Consider the following 21,939-nt stretch of genomic DNA (forward strand, 5'->3'; position numbering starts at 1 on the left):
GGCAAGGATGAAGTGCCGTGGTCCAGAGCGTGCCGTGTGGCTTCACCTGTGAAGGCCTGAAACGCTTGGGTGGTGCGAGCTGGCAATGAGGAGTTAACGCCTAGTGGGCCAGACTTGGGCCAGTGAGAGACGGGAGGTGACAGGGAGCTGGAGACACTTGTCCTCTCTTTGTCCTCTGATGCTATACACAGTCCAGAGATGTCCTGTGTGGCTGGCCCAGCTGATGCACGACTTTATCTCTGCTTCCAGATACTCCCTGCCTCTCTCCCCTTTCCCCTCCCTCTCTCCCTCCCTCCCTCTCCCCCTCCCTCCCCCTCCCCCCTCTTCCCCCGGGAATTACATCTCCCCTTAAAACATTAACACTTTCTTACTTATTTAAAGCATCGATTTGTCTCTTGTAAGGCAAAGATATGGTCATTCGAAAAAATTCCTTAGCTTTCCTTGTGAACGTGGCCCAAACTGAAAGTAAGAAGTCAGTCCTTATGTGATTACAGTTCCGTTCGTTGCATATTGGCCTTGATGATAAGTTGGAATCCACGTGGAAGAGTAGAAATAAAAATATGAGCTTTATGAGAGAGAACCTAATCAAATGAATTGTGTGGTAATAACACATCAGAGGACTTGAGTTGCCCCTGGACAGATATTTATAAAGTTGGATTCTGAGTGCAGAGTGCATGTTGGGAAACAGGACCAATTGTGTAGGCTCCAGTTACTGAAAAGAATCGGCCAGTGAAAACAGCAGTAGCCTTATCTGTGTTTCTGCTTATGAAACAGTCACACGGAAATCTCCTTCTCAAGTGCCAACCAGGCAGAAACATTGTTTCTCACTCTCTTGTGAAATCAGTCACGATCACCCAAATGAGAGCAGCAGAAACTGTTAACTCAGAGTTGGTACAGCAAGGGAGTCGGCCACCATCACCTGGGTTTTGGCAGTTGCTAAGGCAGGCATTAGAGAAGGAGGGGCTTATGACCAAGGACTTCAGGTGTGCCCTCATTGGGGCTAATGCTAAATATTGAAGCTGTGATTGTAATTTCGTCTTTTTTTTTATTATTATTTCTCTGGAGAGGTGAGTCCTAGATTTTTGCTAACAATGAGCTTTAAGAAAAAGTGATATGATTTTGAGTAAAAAGGGATGAGTGAACTTGGAGAGACAAGGTAACAAGATAAAAAGATTACCAGGAATGCATTCCATCCTCTACAGTGTAATAGCTGTATGATTGACAAGATGAAGGATAAGCTTTTTCTGAAAAAGAAAACGTTTAGGAGGTGGGGTGATGTGGTCTGACAGCAAGTTGCATTGCATTCGCAGTATTTGTTTAACAAATAAGGTGGTGTTGTTTTTCTTAGTCCTAGAGAAGTTTCTCTTCCAGGTTTTGTTATGTAATGTTGAGAAGGAGATAAGTGGAACAGTATCAATCCCTTCTGGGGTTTGGTTTGGTAAAAAGGCAGTGAGTGGTACGGGGTAATCAACTAAATGCAAACAGACATGATTTTCACCCTTAATGAGACTGTAATTCAGTTACTTTAAAAATGGAAGAACATTTGAATAAAAATAGAAGAAGATAAATCGAGGTCTGGAGAGAAATTTAGAAGGAACCTCTACACTTCAGATAGCATCAGCCGTAACGCAAGCAAATTGCATTTGCAACTGCAAATGGAAAGAAGTAAATTAAACGCTGTCAGTGGTTCTGCTCTCTCACAATTCCAGATTAACCACAGAAAAATCTACATTGTATACTTCAAGAGACACTGGACTCAAAGGGCATTTGGCTTCATGAAGAAAATGAGTTTCATTAGTAAATAAATTCTGTAAGTGGTGGTAGACTGACATCCTAGGGCTGCTGTAACAAAATATCACGAACTGGGTGGTTTAAATCAGTAGAAATGTCTTCATTCACAGTTCCAGCAACTGGATGTGGGAAATCAAGGTGTTGGCGTGGTTAGCGTCTTCTGGGGGCTCCTGGGGACAAACTGTCTCATGCCTCTCTCCTCGCTTCTGGTGGTTGTAACAAATCCTTGGAGTGTCTTGGCTTGTGGACACATCACTGCAGTCTCCATCTCCATCTCCATCGTCCTCTTCCCTGTGCCTCCTTTTCTCCTCTTCTAAGGACACTCTCATTGGATTTAGAACACACCGTAATTCAATATAATCCAATTTCAATCCTTAACTAATTAAATTTGCAAAGACCCTATTTTCAAGTAAGGTCACATTCAGATGTTCTGAGTAGAAATGAATTTGGGGGGATACTGTTGAACCCACTACAGATGGACTTAATTAATTATCTTAGAAAAAGAGTTAAATGAGGCACAAACAAACAAGGTTTTTACTACAAATTCTGGCTTGTTGCCTAATTGGAAATATGACCTTGATTAATAAACCAATCTTGCAGAATCCTATGTCTGGATTTCTTCATCTGTAAAATATAAATAACTTTGATTTATCTATCAAAAACATGATTGTGACCTTCGAATGAAATACTAATTTTAAAATTTGTTGACATGCTTAAAATACTATTTCAGTGCACAGTGAGCTTCATTTTACCATTATTTACTTTTTTCTTCTCTGTTCTCCATTGATCAGTTTCAAAAACTACTGGACATGCTTCATATCAGGGAAAGATTTTAGGAAAACAATTTTGCATATTTATATAAAACTTAGGTTTTCAGTAGCTGTTTTCTAGTCTGCTCTTTGCTGATGTTCATAATCATTGATACCATCAGAGAAAGATCACACATGAAATCCAAGTCAGTCAGTCATAGTCCTTTCCAGAAACTTGGGGAAGCGGTTTTCACAGAAAAGAAAAGATTGTTGGATCAAATGATATTTCTCTGTTATTTGCAAATTCACCCACTTGTTTCCCCAACCCCACTGCCATGATAATTTTACTGAAGGATGCTTCTGAGTCTTTCCCTGGGTTCCTCCCTCCATTAACATGGCTCCAGTACCACATATATTGATGCACACGTGGCTGCCGGACTCTTAATGTCACGTCCAGCCTTTTCTGTGAGCTTCAGACACATATCCAACTATGTATTCAGCATCTTCTCTTCGATGTCTGAAAGATGTCTCAGATTCACAACTTTTCTAGACAGAGAATGGTGTTCTTGGACCCACTCTTTAACCCACCATAAAACCTGTTTTTTTTTTTTTTTTTTTTTTGCGGTACGCACACCTCTCACTGTTGTGGCCTCTCCCGCCGTGGAGCACAGGCTCTGGACACGCAGGCCCAGCGGCCGTGGCTCCTGGGCCCAGCCGCTCCGTGGCATGTGGGATCCTCCCGGACCGGGGCACGAACCCGTGTCCCCTGCATCGGCAGGCGGACTCGCAACCACTGCGCCACCAGGGAAGCCCCAAACCTGGTCTTTTAAGTGGTTTCCCATTGCAGTGAATGGCACAGCTGTCCATTCAGTATGCAGCCTGGAAGCCTATGTGTCAGCCTTAATGCTTCCGTCTCCCAGTAGCCTCCATATGCCCTGAGTCATCAGTTTCTGCCCCTCTTAACTCTACATGGCCCTTCATCCCTTTCACTTACCTTAATTTCCATCAGCAAACTAGAGTAGCTTTAATGATTATGAACTCATGGCCAATATTGACTTACCTGTATCCCCACATGCACTGCCCCCTGCATGACTTTGAAAACATTCTAATCACCATACTGTTTCATCTCTATATTTCTATACACCTATAAAAGATAAAGAATCTTTTAAAAGTCATCCCTGCAGTTTCATTGTCACAACTGAGATAATAATTTCTTAACAATGTTGAGAATTCAGTAAGTATTTAAACTTTTCTAATCATTTTGTTTTTTTCCTCATACAATTTTTTGTTTGAATCGGAATTTGTTGCAGTCAGTGGTAACATCAACCACCAGACCGAAACCCTTCTATGATTCCCATTGGTCTCAGAAGAAGTACCACATTGACACAGCCTCTAGGACAATCAGTATTTGGACCCTACATATACCTGCATTCTTATCTTGCTTTCCACCTCCTCTCTGTTCTCTTGTCTTCGAACAGACTGGAATTATTTCAACATATTATTCACTGAGTGCTTATTCTGGCAAAGAGCTTTTGAAGAAACTATTCCTTATTCCAGGAATACCTTTTCCTCCTCATTTTATCCCCGCCTTTCTGGGAGATCCCAGATCAAATGCACACACTCTGGATTACTTCTCTGACCAGGTCTGCTCAGTTAGCACATGAAGTCATAGTACCACATCTTCCTCCTCTGCCCCACTCAGTCACAAGTTATGCAAATACTTGTACACCTTTTTACTTGTTTTTGTTTCCTCTCATTGGTGCAATTCCTCCCTCTTTCAAATTGTTTCACCATTTTAGAACACTAAGCTTTTAAAAATTTAAGCATGTCTTCAAATCTGTAAGGCTAGTTCAGGCATTGTTGGGGACCATTGAAACAGATGGTCAATTATTTTTATTAGAAATATTTTAAAGAGATCACTATCCACAGGTTGCTCAACTCTTCAGAACCCTTGATGATTTTAAGTCAGTATTCCAAAGTTTACTTACAGTGAAGTTCGATCATCTGTCCTCTTCAGAGATCCTGAAACATACATACATTGTAGATTTCTAAGTTCGTCAGTTACAATCTATGTTACAATATTATGCTATTTTAATATTATCCACAGCTTATTACGTCTCATCTCAGAAATGAGGAATTAAGTCAAATTATACATTTTTTACTTTAGAATCAATAGAGAATTTTAGTATGCACGAAAAATAGTTAAGAAAGAGCAGCAAAAACATGGACAGATATTCTGAAGGAAAAAAAAATCAATAGCCTCTGTGGTGATAGCAGTCCTACAGAACACCAGCAAGACCATGATAGAAACAAAACTGGGAAAAAGTTTTATCTGAAGTCAGGAAAACAGAAGAAATGTTATGTTCAAGATACTATCTTTTCCCCCTTTTTTATGTTTGTAAAGTTTGTATGTAAATATCTAAAGGAAATTTAAGGGAGGCTGAGATACATTTTAAACCATGTGTCAAAGCATTCTCTTCTGTATATAGGAATGGTATTACATATGGGAAGACAAATTTTTAAAAAATTTATTTAATACCATAACCTGAAACTTGGTATGTGGTACACCCCCAATTCATTGCTTTGTAATACCTTCAAATTCACTGTTTCAAATCAAAAACTACAGGTCAGATCAAATTATTTTTTGATAATCAGTAATGTTCAGTATTAGAAAATTTCATCTTGGAAAACCTCTATATCTAAGACGTAGTGTGATCTATAGTAACCAGCCATAATGTATGTCATGATGGTATGTGGTTTGCCACAAAATAATCCATTTTTTAAATATTTTAATTTTATTGCAGTATAGTTGATTTCCAACGTTGTGTTAGTTTCAGGTGCACCGCAAGGTGATTCAGATTCTTTTCTCGTATAGGTTATCACAGAATATTGAGTAAAATTCCCTGTGCTATACAGTAGGTCCCTGTTGGTTATCTGTCTTATATATAGTAGTGTATGTTTGTTCATCCTAAGCTCCTGATTTATCTCTCCCCTCCACATTTCCCCTTTGGTAACCATAAGTTTGTTTTCTATGTCTATGAATCTGTTTCTGTTTTGTAAATAAGTTCATTTGTGTCATTTATTTAAATTAGATTCCACATATGAGTGATATCCTGTGATATTTGTCTTTCTCCATCTGACTTCACTTAGTAGAATGAGCTCTAGGTCCATCCAAGTTGCTGCAAATGGCATTATTTTATTCTTTTTTATGGCTGAGTAATATTCCATTGTATATATGTATCACATCTTCTTTATCCATTCCTCTGTTGGTGGACATTTAGGTTGCCTCCATGTCTTGGCTATTGTAAATAGTGCTGCAGAGAACACTGGGGTGCATGTATCTTTTCGAATTATGGTTTTCTCCAGATATATGCCAAGTAGTGGGATTGCTGGGTCATATGGTAGTTCTATTGTTAGTTTTTTTTTTTTTAATTTATTTATTTTTGGCTGCACTGGGTCTCCACTGCTGTGCACAGGCTTTCTCTAGTTGTGGACAGCTGGGGCTGGGGCTACTCTTCATTGCTGTGTGTGGGCTTCTCATTGTGGTGGCTTCTTTTGTTGTGGAGCATGGGCTCTAGGTGCACGGGCTTCAGTAGTTGTGGCATGCAGGCTCTAGAGCACAGGCTCAGTAGTTGTGGAGCACGGGCTTAGTTGCTCTGCGGCATAAGGGATCTTTCCGGACCGGGAATCCAACCCATGTCCCTTGAACTGGCAGGCGGATTGGATTCTTAACCACTGTGCCACCAGGGAAGCCCTATTATTGGTTTTGTAAGGAACCTCCATAGTGGTTGTGTCAATTTACGTTCCCACCAACAGTGCAAGAGGATTCCCTTTTCTCCACACCCTCTCCAGCATTTACTGTTTGTAGAGGTTTTTTTTTTTTTTTTTTTTTTTTTTTGCCGTACGCGGGCCTCTCAGTGTTGTGGCCTCTCCCGCTGCGGAGTACAGGCTCCAGATGCGCAGGCTCAGCAGCCATGGCTCATGGGCCCAGCCTCTCCTCGGCATGTGGGATCTTCCCGGACCGGGGCACGAACCCGTGGCCCCTGCATCGGCAGGCGGACTCTCAACCACTGCGCCACCAGGGAAGCCCCTGTTTGTAGATTTTTTGATGATGGGCCTTCTAACCTCTGTGAGGTGATACCTCATTGTAGTTTTGATTTGCATTTCTCTAATAATTAGCGATGTTGAACATCTTTTCATGTGCCTTTTGGCAATCTGTACGTCTTCTTTGGAGAAATGTCTATTTAGGTCTTCTGCCCATTTTTGGATTGGGTTTTTTTTTTTTTCTTTGACATAGAGCTGCATGAGCTGTTTGTATAACAAATAATCCATTAAAGTGGCTTGTCACAATTACCACTATCACAATTTTAATTTTTTTAAGATGTCTCTTCATGTCTTCTTGATAATTCCTTCAGCTCTCTAAAAACCTAAATTTGAATATCTTATTTGATCTGGAAGCAAAACTTAGAAACTGGGAGGGATGTCAGTAGCTAAACAACACTGCTCTGTGAGCACAGAGTCTTTTATGGTAATTGAAATACATGTGAGAGGGAAAAAGAATAAGTTGAAAGGGAGGAACAGAGAGAAGGGATTCTAGATAAGACTGGGCTCTCCATTGTATCTTTAATTCCTAAAACAGTGCCTGTCACAGATAAGCATGCACAGTTTGTGTTGAATAAGTGCATAATTAAAAGATGAAGTTCAAGGGAAAATCATTGATCAAGAGTGACTGTAAATGAGGGCTGGATGTTCCTAATTAGCCAGAGGACTGGCCAGACGAGTCCCAGTTCTTCCAAATGCTCCAAAGATGATGCACAATCACAGACCTCGTTGAAATTCTTAAATTCATTTTGGAGTCTGATATCCATGGTTTTGAATCGTTCTAATGATGACATTACCTTTTAATCCTTCCTAAAATGGAAAGTTTAGCATTTTGTTTGAGGCTAAACGTCATTTGGTGACTAAAATGAAAAAAAGGAAACTATATTTTGTTAGCTGTAAGGTGGAACTGTATGGTAATGAATCATTCCACTTCTAAATGACATTAGGAAAAGAGTCCAATGCGTTGGTCACCACTACTGAAATAAGAACCCAGCCTCCAAAGTTTACTACTTAGGAACTCCTGATAGTCTTTCAGTAGAGTATTTCTTAAATGCTTTCTAATTTCTTAAAATAGTGGTTTGAAGTGTTCTGTGTAGAGTCCTTGAGTGGCTTTGTCAAATGGATCAGTGCCTAACTGAGATGTATTTTGATTTTGTTTCTATATTTTATTTTCTATTTTTTGTGCATACCTATAAGTTGAGTTTTGCTATATTTCCCTTCTATCCAATGACTGTGCGAAACTCGCATCTTAATTATGACAGCTTATCTCTGTATTCGTTTGGATTTTCTGTGTGCACCAGTCATCTGTGAATAATGGCAGTTTGCCTTAATGCATTACATAGGCCTTGCAGTAAAATGTCAGAGAGAATTGGTGATAGCAGGCATCCTTGTTCTATTTCTGATCTCAAGGGAAAGCTTTCAGTATTTCACTCTGAAATGTGAGGTTTGCTGGAAGATTCTTTCAGATACACTCTATCAGATTTATGAAGTTCCCTTTTATTCCAAGTTTGCTAAGAAAGTTTTCATTAATGAAGGCTGAATTTTATGGGTTGCTTTTTCTGCATCAATGTGAATATTATTTTTCTTTATTTTCCGCATCAGTGTGAATATTGTTTTCTCCATTGTTTTGTTAAGGTGGTGAATTAAGTTGACCTCCTTCTGTTTTGGGGAACATGTTATTGAAGCAGAACATGCATACAGAAAAGTGCAAAAATCATAAATGTATAATGCAGCGAATTTTGACAAATGAAATGAGAGTCATCAACTGTCACATGAAGAAACAAGCCATTACTAGGGCACCAGAAATACTCTAGGACCCCTTTCAGTGTAGAGACCGGGTAACTAGAATCTTGACTTCTAATGCCATAGGTCTGGTTTTGCCTTAATTTGGGGTGGGGTGGGCATCTGACTCCCTTCATTAAAAATTGTGTTTGTGTGATTAATCTTTGTTACTGTAAGTAGCTGTAGTTTGCCTGTTCTCATTGGTGGAGAGTGTTCCATTATATGAATACACGACAATATGGTTACCCACCCTACTGTCCCTGGATGTTTTGCATCTTTTGGGGGGGGCTGTTATGATCAGTGCATATAACAACATTCTTGAACTGGTCTCTCATGACTGTATCCGTGCATTCCTTTACCAGACACACACACATATCCTGCCCAAGAGCGGAGTTTCTGGGTCAGAGGTTATGCCTAGCTTCTGCTTTCGTAGATACTGCCTAACAGTTTCCCTACGTGATTGTACCACTTTGCACTTCTCCCAGCAACATATGAGAGTTCACAGTACATTCTAAGTAAATAGTAGGTGTTATTATTAGAGAGTATCCTTTCCTCCTAGGGATGTGATTGAGGGCTGTAAAAAGTAGTGGCATTGGCCTCCGGTCAAAAGAAGTGGTTATATGGTGTCTGGTTTTATATTTTGCTTCCATGGTGTTGAACATATTACCTTACAGCAAGTAGCTGTCCAGTAGGCTTCAAATGAATTGAAAGGTATCACTACGGCCTCCTCCATAATACCTGGCTTGTGGAGTCAGCAGGTGTATGGTGGACATGGGCAGCCTGTAAGCACCATTGTAGATGGGAGTGGTGAGACAGCAAGAGAGATGAATATGGAAATTGATGTGGAAGGACCTTGAAGATGAGTTTCCCACCTTGTATTTTTTCTCAGGGTTGTTTGTGGTGAATAGTCAATGTTAATTATTCCATTTAGTATCCTTATCATTTAATATTGTTTAAAAACTGGAATTGTTTTGGAGGCAACCTTAGAATGATAAGGGGGAAGTCTGGTATCAAGAAATCTCATTCCGGGCTTCCCTGGTGGTGCAGTGGTTGAGAGTCCACCTGCCGATGCAGGGGACATGGGTTCGTGCCCTGGCCTGGGAAGATCCCACATGCCGCGGAGTGGCTGGGCCCGTGAGCCATGGCCGCTGAGCCTGCGCGTCCGGAGCCTGTGCTCCGCAACAACAACAACAACAAAAATTCCGTTCCTCCACCCACCACTACTCCTCCCCACAGTCAATAAGGACATTTCTGTTCAACTGATTGCCATCGAAGATTTCATTCAAAGATACTGTTTTGCTAAAAAAAAAAATCATTGATACAGTAATATTTTTCTTGATAAATACTGAGTTCTTAATTTCCTGTCTCAACCACATGTGAACCATTTTTAGCTTTTCTTTTCAGCTGTCTCTTAATGATAATGTAAGCGTGCATTTTTTTTGTGGAAGGGTCATTCTGACATATTGTTCTTTTGGTTTTCAGTTTTGTCTTTAATCACAGCACCCGTTTGCTTATATTTTTGTCAAAGAATATCTATTCTCCCACTCTTTCAGTGACACCTAACTGTGTGATATTTTTACCATTCCTAATGTGTGCCATTCCTTGCAATCAAAAGAACTGGAAGCAGATTTTTACATCAATTGGATTTTAGCAAAGCAATCACATCTTGATATATATGACGTGGCATGAATTAGCCAGTTTTAAAATTTCCCATCGAGAAAGGAAGTGAAGTCTACTAAATAATTCTTGATGATGCTATAAATGTTGGTAACTCAGAAAAGCATGATTTATTTAATCATTTAATTAGAAGAAAAGGCAAATTTCGCAGGGAGGTATCAATGTTAGATAATAATAAACATCATATAAACAGTATTTTGTCTCTTAGGAATGTAAGAATTAGGCAGCCTTTCAACAGTAATTTAATTACTTTTGAGAATTTAGTTCTCTGTTAGGTTTTTGTGGTGCTGGTGGTTTATTCTGTTCCAAATCCGTATGTTGAAACTTAATCCCCAAGGTGATGATTAGGAGGTGGGGCTTTGGGGAGGTGTTTAGGTCATAGGGGTGGAAACCTCATGAATGGGTTAAGTGCCCCTATAAGAGAGGGCCAACGGAGCTCCCTTGCCCCTTTACCCTGTGAGGACGCGGGTGAAGAAGTCGGCTCTCCGTAACCTGGAAGAGGGCCTTTACTAGAACCTGACCGTGCTGACACCCTTCCAGCCTCCAGAACTGTGACAAAGACATTTCTGTTGTGTATAAAGCCAGCTAGTCTGTGGTATTTCGTTATAGCAGTCTGAACAGACCATTCACCAGAGTGCACGACTGTATAGTTTCTCCTTTCCCTACTTCACACTTATTAGAGCATCTCTCATGCCCCAAGCGTAAGACCCACCTCACCATCATCAAGATCCTACCTACTCCTCTTTGACATATACACACTACTATATATAAAATAGATAACTAATAAGAACCCACTGTAGAGCACAGGGAACTCTACCCAATACTCTGTAATGGCCTATGTGGGAAAAGAATCTAAAAAAGAGTAGATATATGTATATGTATAACAGATTCACTTTGCTCTGCACCTGAACTCACACAACATTGTAAATCAACTATACCCTGATAAAAATTGAAAAAGTTAAAGCCTTTTTGAAAGAGGCAGCTTCAGCTATGAAATGGATTAAAATATATGAATATCAGGAATAATTATTCTGTGTTTCTTAGCTGAATATGCCTCTCATAAATGTCACTGGTATTTTTCTCTAAAATATATTTTTCGATATGATCTTGCTAAAACTTTTTATTTAATGAAAGGTTAAGCGCTTTTTCAAATCGTCAGGTGTCTGTCTCCTCATGGGACAGTGTGGTATTTGTGCAGTTCTGAGTTCTCTGTGTCTGGGGGGGATTTCTCCGAGGTGGTAGCAAGTGAGTGCACAGTGAGCCGACTAAGCAGGTGTGTGTCACTGATTCTGCAATTGACTGGCCCGACCACAGGGGTAGCCGGGAGACCATTTCCCCGCGGAGCCGATGTCACAGAAAACTTGGTTGTGTCCTGCTTTTTTTTTTACCCCACATTTCCTGCCACACTGTATTCGGCAAACCAGTACTTGGAATCATTTTTCAACTTTTCAACCTTTAATTTTGTTTGCTAGTTTTGTTAAGAAAAGGTAATGAGTTTTGTTTCTGTTTTTTTTTTTTTTTGGTTAATCTCAGAAAGGATATTTTCCTTCTTTTATCACATTTACTTTGGCAGGGTTCACATCTGCTCAAGGGCCCTCAGAGACCTGGAAAAGTAGTTTTCTTTTGAGTTTGTGAAATCATATTTTGTTTTGCTCTGATGGAACTGTTCAGATCCCCATCCTGCCAGCTCTTTTAAAATGCTCGCCTCTGACTTGCAGCACACTGTTTCGTTACAGTTTTTTGACTCCCCTAATTTATTGAGCATTTTAGCACTTGGCTCAGTGAGTTTTCTCCCCACCACTGAATGTGACATTTTTTCATGGTGATCTTACCATCCTTGTAGATGTTGCATCCAGTATTCTGTCTTCCTTGTTTTCATCTTATCTCAACCCAAAATAACAGCCTATGGGCTTCCCTGGTGGCGCAGTGGTTGCGAGTCCGCCTGCCGATGCAGGGGACACGGGTTCATACCCCGGTCCGGGAGGATCCCACATGCCGCGGAGCGGCTGGGCCCGTGAGCCATGGCCGCTGAGCCTGCGCGTCCGGAGCCTGTGCTCCGCAACGGGAGAGGCCACAACAGTGAGGGGCCCCGCGTACCGCCCAAAAAAATAAACAAACAAACAAAAAACACAGGCTAGATTTTGTTTTCATCAAGGGCTGTGCTGTCTCACATCTTCCGGGCCACCTGTCTCTCCAGCTGCTCCCTTCTGTTCAGGATGCCCCCGCCCCCCCGCCCACTCAGGCATCTCCTCTGGGGAGCTCAGCATCCTCTCTCTGTCCACACGCTCCTGTTCCCATTCCTTTCCTCTGATTCACTTCCACGGTCCATTGTCACAGTTGTGATCTTGTACACTCTCAACTCCCTTGCCCTAACTCTGTTGTAGTCACTGGGCAGTACCTCTTCTTGGTTAAATCCAATGTTCTACCTACTCTGTGTCTGTAACCAAGTATCTCATTATGGTTGAATAAAAGCCCTGGGCCATCCTGGTACGTGTCACTTTAATTAATGGCCACTGACCTCAAGTGGAACTTTAGACTCTTTGCTGATGCATTTCCCTTTCATTTGACTTTCTCAAATTTCCTCTGTCCATTACTTTTAGAGAAAACTCAAGTGAAACTGTAACTTTAGGCATCTATGCAAAGACCAATTTCACAGACCAATTTAACCAGCGGCCAATTTAACAAACGTTTTTATCAAAAAATTGTAGATTCTACAAATAATTTACAGCCAATATGAATTCATATAACGCTTGCCAGGGCCTGAACTTTCAACTTCCATTATTGATTATTTCAGCAGAGCTTCAAAATGAAAACAAATAGACATTAATTAAAAATTACTCAGCGATTTAAAAATCTATGACTTGCCATTTCAGCTATCTAAAATTAAAATCTAGGCTATTACACTGGGGGAGCAATAATGAATGTTTGAGTCTGAAATGCACACAAGAGGCTGCAGGGATATACTTTTATATCAACTTAATCGTTACCAATAAAATGCAGTGAAGAGAGAAGACATTTATCTTCCACACACAGAGTAATTCTAGTGTTTTGTGTCATTTTTTTTAAAAACATCTTTATTGGAGTATAATTGCTTTACAATGGTGCGTTAGTTTCTGCTTTATAACAAAGTGAATCAGCTTTACGTATACATATATCCCCATATCTCCTCCCTCTTGCGTCTCCCTCCCACCCTCCCTATCCCACCCCTCCAGGTGGTCACAAAGCACCGAGCTGATCTCCCTGTGCCATGTGGCTGCTTCCCACTAGCTATCTATTTTACATTTGGTAGTGTATATAAGTCCATGCCACTTTCTCACTTCATCCCAGCTTACCTTTCCCCCTCCCTGTGTCCTCAAATCCATTCTCTACGTCTGCGTCTTTATTCCTGTCCTGCCACTAGGTTCTTCAGAACCTTTTTTTTTTTAATTTTAGATTCCACATATATGTGTGTTAGCATACAGTATGTTTTTCTCTTTCTGACTTACTTCACCCTATATGACAGACTCTAGGTCCACCCACCGCACTACAAATAACTCAGTTTCGTTCCTTTTTATGGCTGAGTAATATTCCATTGTATATATGTGCCACACCTTCTTTATCCATTCATCTGTTGATGGACACTTAGGTTGCTTCCATGTCCTGGCTGTTGTAAATAGAGCTACAGTGAACATCGTGGTACATGACTCTTTGATGGACAAAACAATCATTGCTTATCATCGATCGAGGAGAAGCCACCCATTCCTGACGGCGCCAGCAAAGGAGCACAAAATATAGAAAGCTGAGAATCCTGGGTGAGAGCGTCTTCCCATCGGCCTGGGCCAACTTCATTGTTGGATACCGAGGAAAAGAGAAATTCCAGGGGAAACATGAGAACATGGACACAGTTCAAAGTGTTGAGGCTATATTCAGGCTTGTCTCTGTTCTCAGGTGCTGGTTTCTCTCTGACTGTTTTACTGGGTGTTATTGTGGAAACCTGGCCACACGGACACTAGTAATTTCATTTGTTTCTTATAGTGCAATTCCCAAAAGAATTTTGTGAGGGAAGTTTAAATTCGCAATTCTTCTAATATAAAATAGAAAGTGAAAATAGAAGCTGGTAGGGGAAGCACAGAAATAAAACGAGATGACAGAAAGTATCGACTGAAAACCAGGAAAGGCGAAGGGAAAATGAAGAGATGATTCACAAAAGAAGATAAAAAAGTTAGAAATTAAACTTAATCATAATAATCAAATACATTCAAATTACTATAGTAGGAGTAATAATTTGACTACCATTTATTTAATGGGCATCTAACATTGTTCTCTGACTTCATGTGGGTTAACTATTTGAATCCTGACTATGGCCCTAGAGGTAGGTGCAGCTATTCTTCTTCTTACCAGTGCTTTAATAAAACAAGAAAACACTCAGGCTGCAGAGGGCACAGTGCATTCATTGTTGGTCATGGAAGTAGAACAGACATGTTGGAAAGCATTTTGGTAATAGGCATTGAGAAACTTAAGAATAATTGGCCCATTTTCAGTTTAATCAACTCTTCTCAAGAAGCAATGTTGTATATAATAAAGTTTTAGAAATCTGAAAATGTTTAAAGTAATGTAGCATAACAGCAAGTCAGACTATGAGGCAGGCTTAGAAATCATGGAGCTTAAGGAGAATTCAAATTTGCGAAAATGGGCACAATATAATAACTGGGAAAAGGATACAAATCATGTGATTGCTGTTCTGTAAATGAAATTGCATATAATCATAGAAAAAAGACAGGGCAGAAATATAGCAGGATATTTTTTCTCTAGATAGTAAAATATGGTGAATTTTACCTTTCATAATTTCCAAAGTTTCTACAATTAAACAAAAATCAGGTGTGGTAGATTGAGTGCATCTCTGGTCCTGGACCCAGACCTCTCCTTCATGCCCTCCCACAGTGATTCTGGCTTCAGATGACTTGCTTTAGCCAATGGGACAGTAGCACGTTAGACGCTACTTCGGTGCTGTCTCATCTGTGATCACCGTGAGAGGGTTCCCTGGTGGGGATTTGGAGGGGACCTGCAGGAGAGCTCATTCATCCCAGCCCAGGCCAGCCTGCATCCACGGGCTTCCAGCCAGCAAGCCGGCTTCTACAGACACGTGAGCAGCTCAGCAGGCAAGCCTCACCCAGATCGGCAGAACTGCCACTGTCCCCTGGGCGCATGGGGTTTAACAAACAGCTGCTATTTACCCCCTTCGCCCACTAAGATTGGGGGTAGTTTGTTGTAGGGTCAGTTAACTTACATAGGAGGCCGTTTAGGGTCCAGAGCTTTACTGAGCAGCAAACCAGGTTTATATGCATTCGTCCATAAAGACGTATGCAGGGGCTTCCATTGCTTCTTCTCTGAATCACCCTGTGTTCCCAGCCTGGCTTTATATCCTCCATGTATTTAACTAGCTGCCTCCACTCCTCTTTTCCTAATTACCATATCTGTGATCAGATTCGTTCTCAAGGCAGCCCCAGCATCCTCTGACGACCAGGGCTGAGAGGCGGCAGGAGCTGGTTGAACAGGGTCAGCGGCAGAGGAGGGGCAGGCAGGCCTGCGGCATGAAGGCTGATGGGCGATGGCGATAATTAGTGTCCGGCTATGAGAAGAGAGGGTGGCGTCATCAGGTGTGTTGGAGGGAGCACACGGGTGTGACACGGGGGAAAGAGTGACAATGGTCCCACCTGCCCTGGTTCCGCCCTCTGACCTCTCCCAAGCTGCAGCGCGTGGCTGAGTCTCGTAGCCTTTTTTAAACAAAGGTAGGCTGGTTTGCGTCTGCTTGGAGGGAAACATTGCCGAGTCAAATAAATTCTCCCCAGGGCCTCTTCAGAGCAAGCCCATTAGGTGCCCTGGGCCTGGGGGTAAAATTTGACCTTTCCAAATTTCCCCTTCACAACGGAATAGCAGTGGTTCTCATCACTACATCAAGAAGCAGTGAAATCCCAGGTGGTCCAGATTGCTCCCTCAGGACCGATTAGCTCAACAGAAGGTGTATGTGTGTGCCCTCAGAGCGGCCCAGCCAAACTGATTTGGTGAGAGCATGGTTCGGCCTTGTGCCCCCAGAGTGTCATTCACCCGTGGATAAAGGGCTGCTTTCACATGGACTTTTTGTGCTCAGGGTAGTCTCAGTGCTTCAGAGAAACGTTGGGAAACATCTCATGACCCACAACTCTTGCTTCTGGTGTTAACATGGCATCCGGGTTGCACACAGTAGGTCCTCAAAAATTAGTTTGTAAGAAAGAAATTTAAATACCCTGTTTGACCAGCTTAGGTGATCAAGTACATAAACTAGGATAGCTAAAAATATGTGTAAGAGTTGTGAAAACATGGGGAATTCCCTGGCAGTCTAGTGGTTAGGACGCCGCACTTTCACTGCCGTGGACCCGGGTTCAATCCCTGGTTGGGGAACTAAGATCCCACAAGCCGCATGGTGGCAAAAAAAAAAAAAAAAAAAAAAAGTTGTGAAAACATAATAATCCAGTGTAGTAGTTCTCCAGGTGTGTCCCCTGAGTGGCAGCATCAGAATTACCTGGGGACTTGTTAGAAATACATGTTTCCTGTTCCCACTTCTCCTCACAGAACCAGAAGGGCTTGGGGGGGGGTGGTGGTGTGTGGTCCAGCCACCTGTGTGTTTAGTGCTTTATGTGATGCACATGCTCACGTGAGACCCATGGACTGAGTGGTTAGAGTCTCTGGTTTCTAACAAAGGGTTGCAAAATTATTCTGAAGGTAACTCTCATTCACTTTTCCAAACAAATGGAGAATGTGCCATTGGTTAAAACTGCATTAGAAATGAAAACAAAATAGCTCCAGTTTCCAAATCCCATATCCATAACTTAATGTTATTAACATTTGAAGGCTTTTTCCCATAGTTAAACACAATTCACAGCCAGTTTTAACAGACGCATCAGATCAGTTAGAAAATTTTCATTTGGATTGGTATTAGGTAATATTAGGGAATTATTATTTATCTTATTATCACGGTATTGCAAATGCAGGGATGTGCTGGAGCATGTATGTTTGAAATGATTATTGTTATCAATACACTCGAGTGAGATAAAATGCAAAATTCATATTAAACATATTATATGCATGTGTTTTTAATGGATTTAATTAAAGTAGGACATAACAAACGAAAAAGTGATTCTTCCATACAAATAATACAAATCAAAACTGATTTTTTTTGGATTCTAGAGGCAAGTTAAAGAATGTCAAATTAAAATTTAAAACAATATAGGTCAATATATTACTAATATTCTAACTATATTCCTAACTGTGGCAGCCATTAATGTTGATCTGTTGTTTGTTATTCTGAAGCTCATGTCAGAATCTGTGCCTCACTCTCCTTTCATCTCCATAACAACAAGGGAAGCTATTTGTAGCACTTCCTGGTTTGACACATGGTGAAGATGGGATGTAGGGAAATTAAGTAACTCGTTCAAAGTCTTTTAACCATTAACGGTGCAGTTAGGATTCATGATATGTTCTCAAATCAAAATTGTAGGGAACAGGTTCTTTCTACACAGCAAGCAGCTTCAGGAAGGAGCTTATCAGAAACAGCTGCACTTACGGTCTGAATGCAATACAGCTGTCAGGAGCCATCCTAGACAAACAAAAGCATGTGTACACATATAGCTTGAAGGATTGGGGTTGGGACTGGAGCTGGAGATGGGGGAAGAAGCAAAAGTCTGTATGAATATGTAATCTGGGAGAGCCTTAGAGAGCAGGAGGATGTTAACAGCATCTGGAGAAAATTATTATTGGCCAAAAAATGCTACAATTTTTGCGAAGGGACACTAGGTTACTTAGAAAAACAATTACTAAAAATGAAATCTAAGTCCTTACCCAGACCTCAATGACCCTGCAACAACATATGATCCATTCCTGCCTCTTAGACTCCTTTTCCAACCTCTCTCCCTGTGTCCACTTGGCTCCAGTTACCTCCTTGAGGCTGATAATGCTTCTGCCTTAGGGCCTTTGCACTTGCTCTTCCTGCTTTTTCCTTGATGACTAATGACATCTGTGTCAGTTTTGTCCCTAGGTATTTCATATGTTTGATATTATAAATGATATTTTTATGTTTAACTTCTGTGTCATAAGTGTGTGGGTTTATTTCTGGGCTCTCTCTTCTGTTCATTTAATCTATGTGTCTATTTTTATGTCAGTACCATACTGTTTTGACTACTGTAGCTTTGTAGTATAGTCTAAAGTCAGGGAGCATGATTCCTCCAGCTCTGTTGTTCTTTCTCAATATTGTTTTGGTTATTTGGGTCTTTTGTGTTTCCATACAAATTTTAAAATCATTTATTCTTCTGCTGTGAAAAATGCCCTTGGTATTTTGATTGGGATTGCATTGAATCTGCAGATTGCCTTGGGTAGTATTGTTAGTTTCTAGGGACACAGAAATATAATTTATTTCTGTGTTTCAGTCTTGTATGAACTTTGCTAAATTTAGAGTTTTAAGAGATTTTTGGATTTTATAGATTTCTCTATGTAGACATGTGCCTTTGAGATAATGTGTATTGTGCTATTTCTGGTGCAAAGTACTATAAATGTCACTTAGGTTAAGTTGGTTAATAATGTTGTTCAAGTCTTTTATATCTCCTGATTTTCTGTGTACTTTTTCTATGTATTACTGAGAGAGGAGTGTTTAAATATTTGACTATCATTTGGGTTTGTCTGTTTCCTTTGTGGTTCTATTAGTTTCATCTTCATGCATTTTCAAGCTCTTTTATCAGTTGGATAAAGGTTTAGGGTTATGTACTCTTGGTGAATTTTTCATTATGACTGCTTTATCATCATGAAATGACCCTCTTTGTTCCTGGTGTACGCTTCTCTAAGATTTACGTTGTCTGATATCCTTTTCTGTACTTTTAATTTTAAATTATTTGTATCTTTATATTTAGTGTGAGTTCCTTACAGGCAGCCTAAAGTTGGGTGTTGCCTTTTGTCCAATTGCACAGTCTCTGTTTTAAATAGCATGTTTAGACTGTCTCCATTTAATGTGGCTATTTTTATGGTTGGATTTAAATTCACCGTCTTGCTCTTTTTTAAAATCAGTCTCACTGGGTATTTGCTGATTTTTCCCTCTTTTTGTAACTTCTTTTGGATGGTGTATTTCTTTATTCCATGTTACTTTTTTGTTTTACTAGCTACATGATTTGTTATTTTAGGGATTGTTTAGGGTAAATAATACAACTGTTTAGGTTATCTCTATCCAAGTGATATTATATTTCTTTGCATAAACTATGGTTATACTTTAATTCTACCATTTTAGAGATAAAAGAAGCTGAAATTCAGAGAACTGATGTGACTTGTCTGTGGCCAGACACCTTGGTTAGGGGCTAAAATAGGAATTCTAGTTTACTGACTTCAGACCCGGTGCTTTTTTCACAGTGTAACACTAGGATGAGCGTCACTTTCTTTGGAGAATACCAAGTCACCATAGTTACAAATTATAAGCACCAATGTGGAAAAATTTGGGATTATTCTTTTCCTGTTTAGGAAAATGTAAGTTTTAAAGATCCAGTAGGAAAGCCCTAAAATTTCCCTGTAGACCACTTGGATAGGCATCACACAAAGCATCAGGTAAATAATTAGAGATAAACCTGTGAGCCAGCTTTTAGTTGAGACCCTGGAGTGGAATTTGGCTTCCTTTGGCTTCTCATAATAGTCACTGTGGGAGAGTTTCACATCCCATAAATCACATTCTGCCCGTGGCTGGTAGGGTTGTCTGAAATCGTATTTACTCATATTATTCTATGTGCCAGGATTAAGGAATATCTGAGACCGTCAGCATGATGGGGACCTCTGTCTAGGCCTGGTTATGTAAAAACTGAACGGAAGATGCATATTTACTTCTCGCATGTGGAACATTGGGATTGCACAATTAATATACTCAATTTGGGCAGATCACATTTTATGTTCCCTGGATCATCATAGGAACAAAGAAGAGAGTCTATTAATAATAGAAATGAATATGTTAATATTACTTTTAAACACAAGTATGACATAAATAGGAGCCAATATTTAGTGAAATTTAAAATCTTGAATTGCCACGGTTCTCTCAGATGTATTTTCCTTGTTGTAATTGCATTTATATCCAGCTTTATTCCAGGTATTATATATTTATACCAGATTAAAATGAAATGCTCTTCTGAGTATTTACACACCATCACTTTGTCATTAGTATTCATGAGCTCTAAATAGCAAATACTTAACTCTGAACCTAGGAGACAAGTCGTAAAAGTAATCAGTTGTTATAACTAGTCTGCGTTCTGCTTTTTCTCTGGTTGAAGAAAATAAAGAGTAGGATTCTTACATTGAAACAAAGTTTATCAGACCAGAAATTTATGTATGTATGTATGTATTTATATATGTCTTTTGCCAGAGCTTGCTTTTAAAGAAAATCAGTGATGCCAGAATGCCTGGATTTTTTTCCTATATTCATAAGAATATTATATAGAAATAGCCTCAAATTATAACTTTTTGACTAATATTTATATAGTCAAAAGAATTCTCCAACTTAGTTGTTAAGGCATTTGACAGTATGTAATCAGCTTCTCCTAGAAGTTTACATCGTATTGGGGGGAAGAAAAAGGAATAACCGTTGTCCGGTGGTTTCCACTGTAAATGCACAACAACGACTGTGCGTGTGTGCAGGCAACTGATCTTCACAAATGTAGGCCTCTGAAGACAATGTACAGACAAGCTCCTGTGCTGGGTGTGTGAGAGTAGAGAGTGGAGAGGTAAACGGTGAAAATGAGAGGACCAAAAAACGCGGCCACTTAGCCTAGTCCCATCACTCTTTGCCGTATAGCTGTGCAACTTCCAGACCAGATGCAGTTCTTTTCAGCCTTTCCCATGTGGTTTAATAAAAACAAATTTCTCCAGCATTCCATAGTGCAGTCATCTATTGGAACAGATGTTTAGCTGGCATTTTCACTCTCTTTTCTTTAAAAGAGATTTTTAGTGCTCTTTTCAGTTTCAGGAAATTGCTTTATTTCCGTGTGGCGGCTCTCTATCACACTAGACTCAATGATGGCGTGTTATTGCCCGGCACGTCCACTGCAGGTGACCACGATGAGTCCCATCCTGGGCATGGCTTGACTTCATTTCCTAAAATGTGCTTTAGACAGGCCAATCATTTGGGTGAATGATAACACAAAAACTCCGTAAAACTGAATTGAAATGTTTGCTCAGGAAAAGCAAAAACGTAGGGTGAAATTTTATAAAGGATTAATAGTGAAATATTCGGTTTGATTGATGACATGTGCATTCATTCATTCAAAGATATTTCTGAATGCCCTCCATGTCCCAGGCACTGTATTATGCCTGGTTATAAGCTGGCAAATTAAAAAAACAGGACTACTGCCCTGGGAACTCAAAATTTAATCTGGCAGGAGGTCAATAAACAAGTGAACAAATAAAAATTTAAATTTTATATTATAATACAATTATACACGATGAGTGCTATGGTAGAGAGTAATTTAGTTGGGCTCCTATTCAGAAATTGAAGTTATAGATCTCTCAGAGAATTTATTTAAACAAGGACACAGTGATATGACCAGTCCACCCTGTGAAAATTTGGTGATCTCATTCTACAGAAACGAAGTAACATGAGCAGAAGTCTGGAGTTGGACAAAACTGAGAATAACTGGAAAATAGAAAGGGAGCCAGTGTGCTGGGAGAGGGCAGAACTGAAATCAGGAAATAATCAGTTTGGATTATTTAGGGCCTTGTAAATCACCGTCAGGTGTTTGCAATATATATAATTAATGGGTCAATATTTTAATTGTTTCTTTACTAATTGTTACTTCTATTCAATATA

This window comes from Stenella coeruleoalba (genome assembly GCF_951394435.1).
Source record: "Stenella coeruleoalba genome assembly, chromosome: 20".
NCBI classification, from domain to species: Eukaryota; Metazoa; Chordata; class Mammalia; order Artiodactyla; family Delphinidae; genus Stenella; species Stenella coeruleoalba.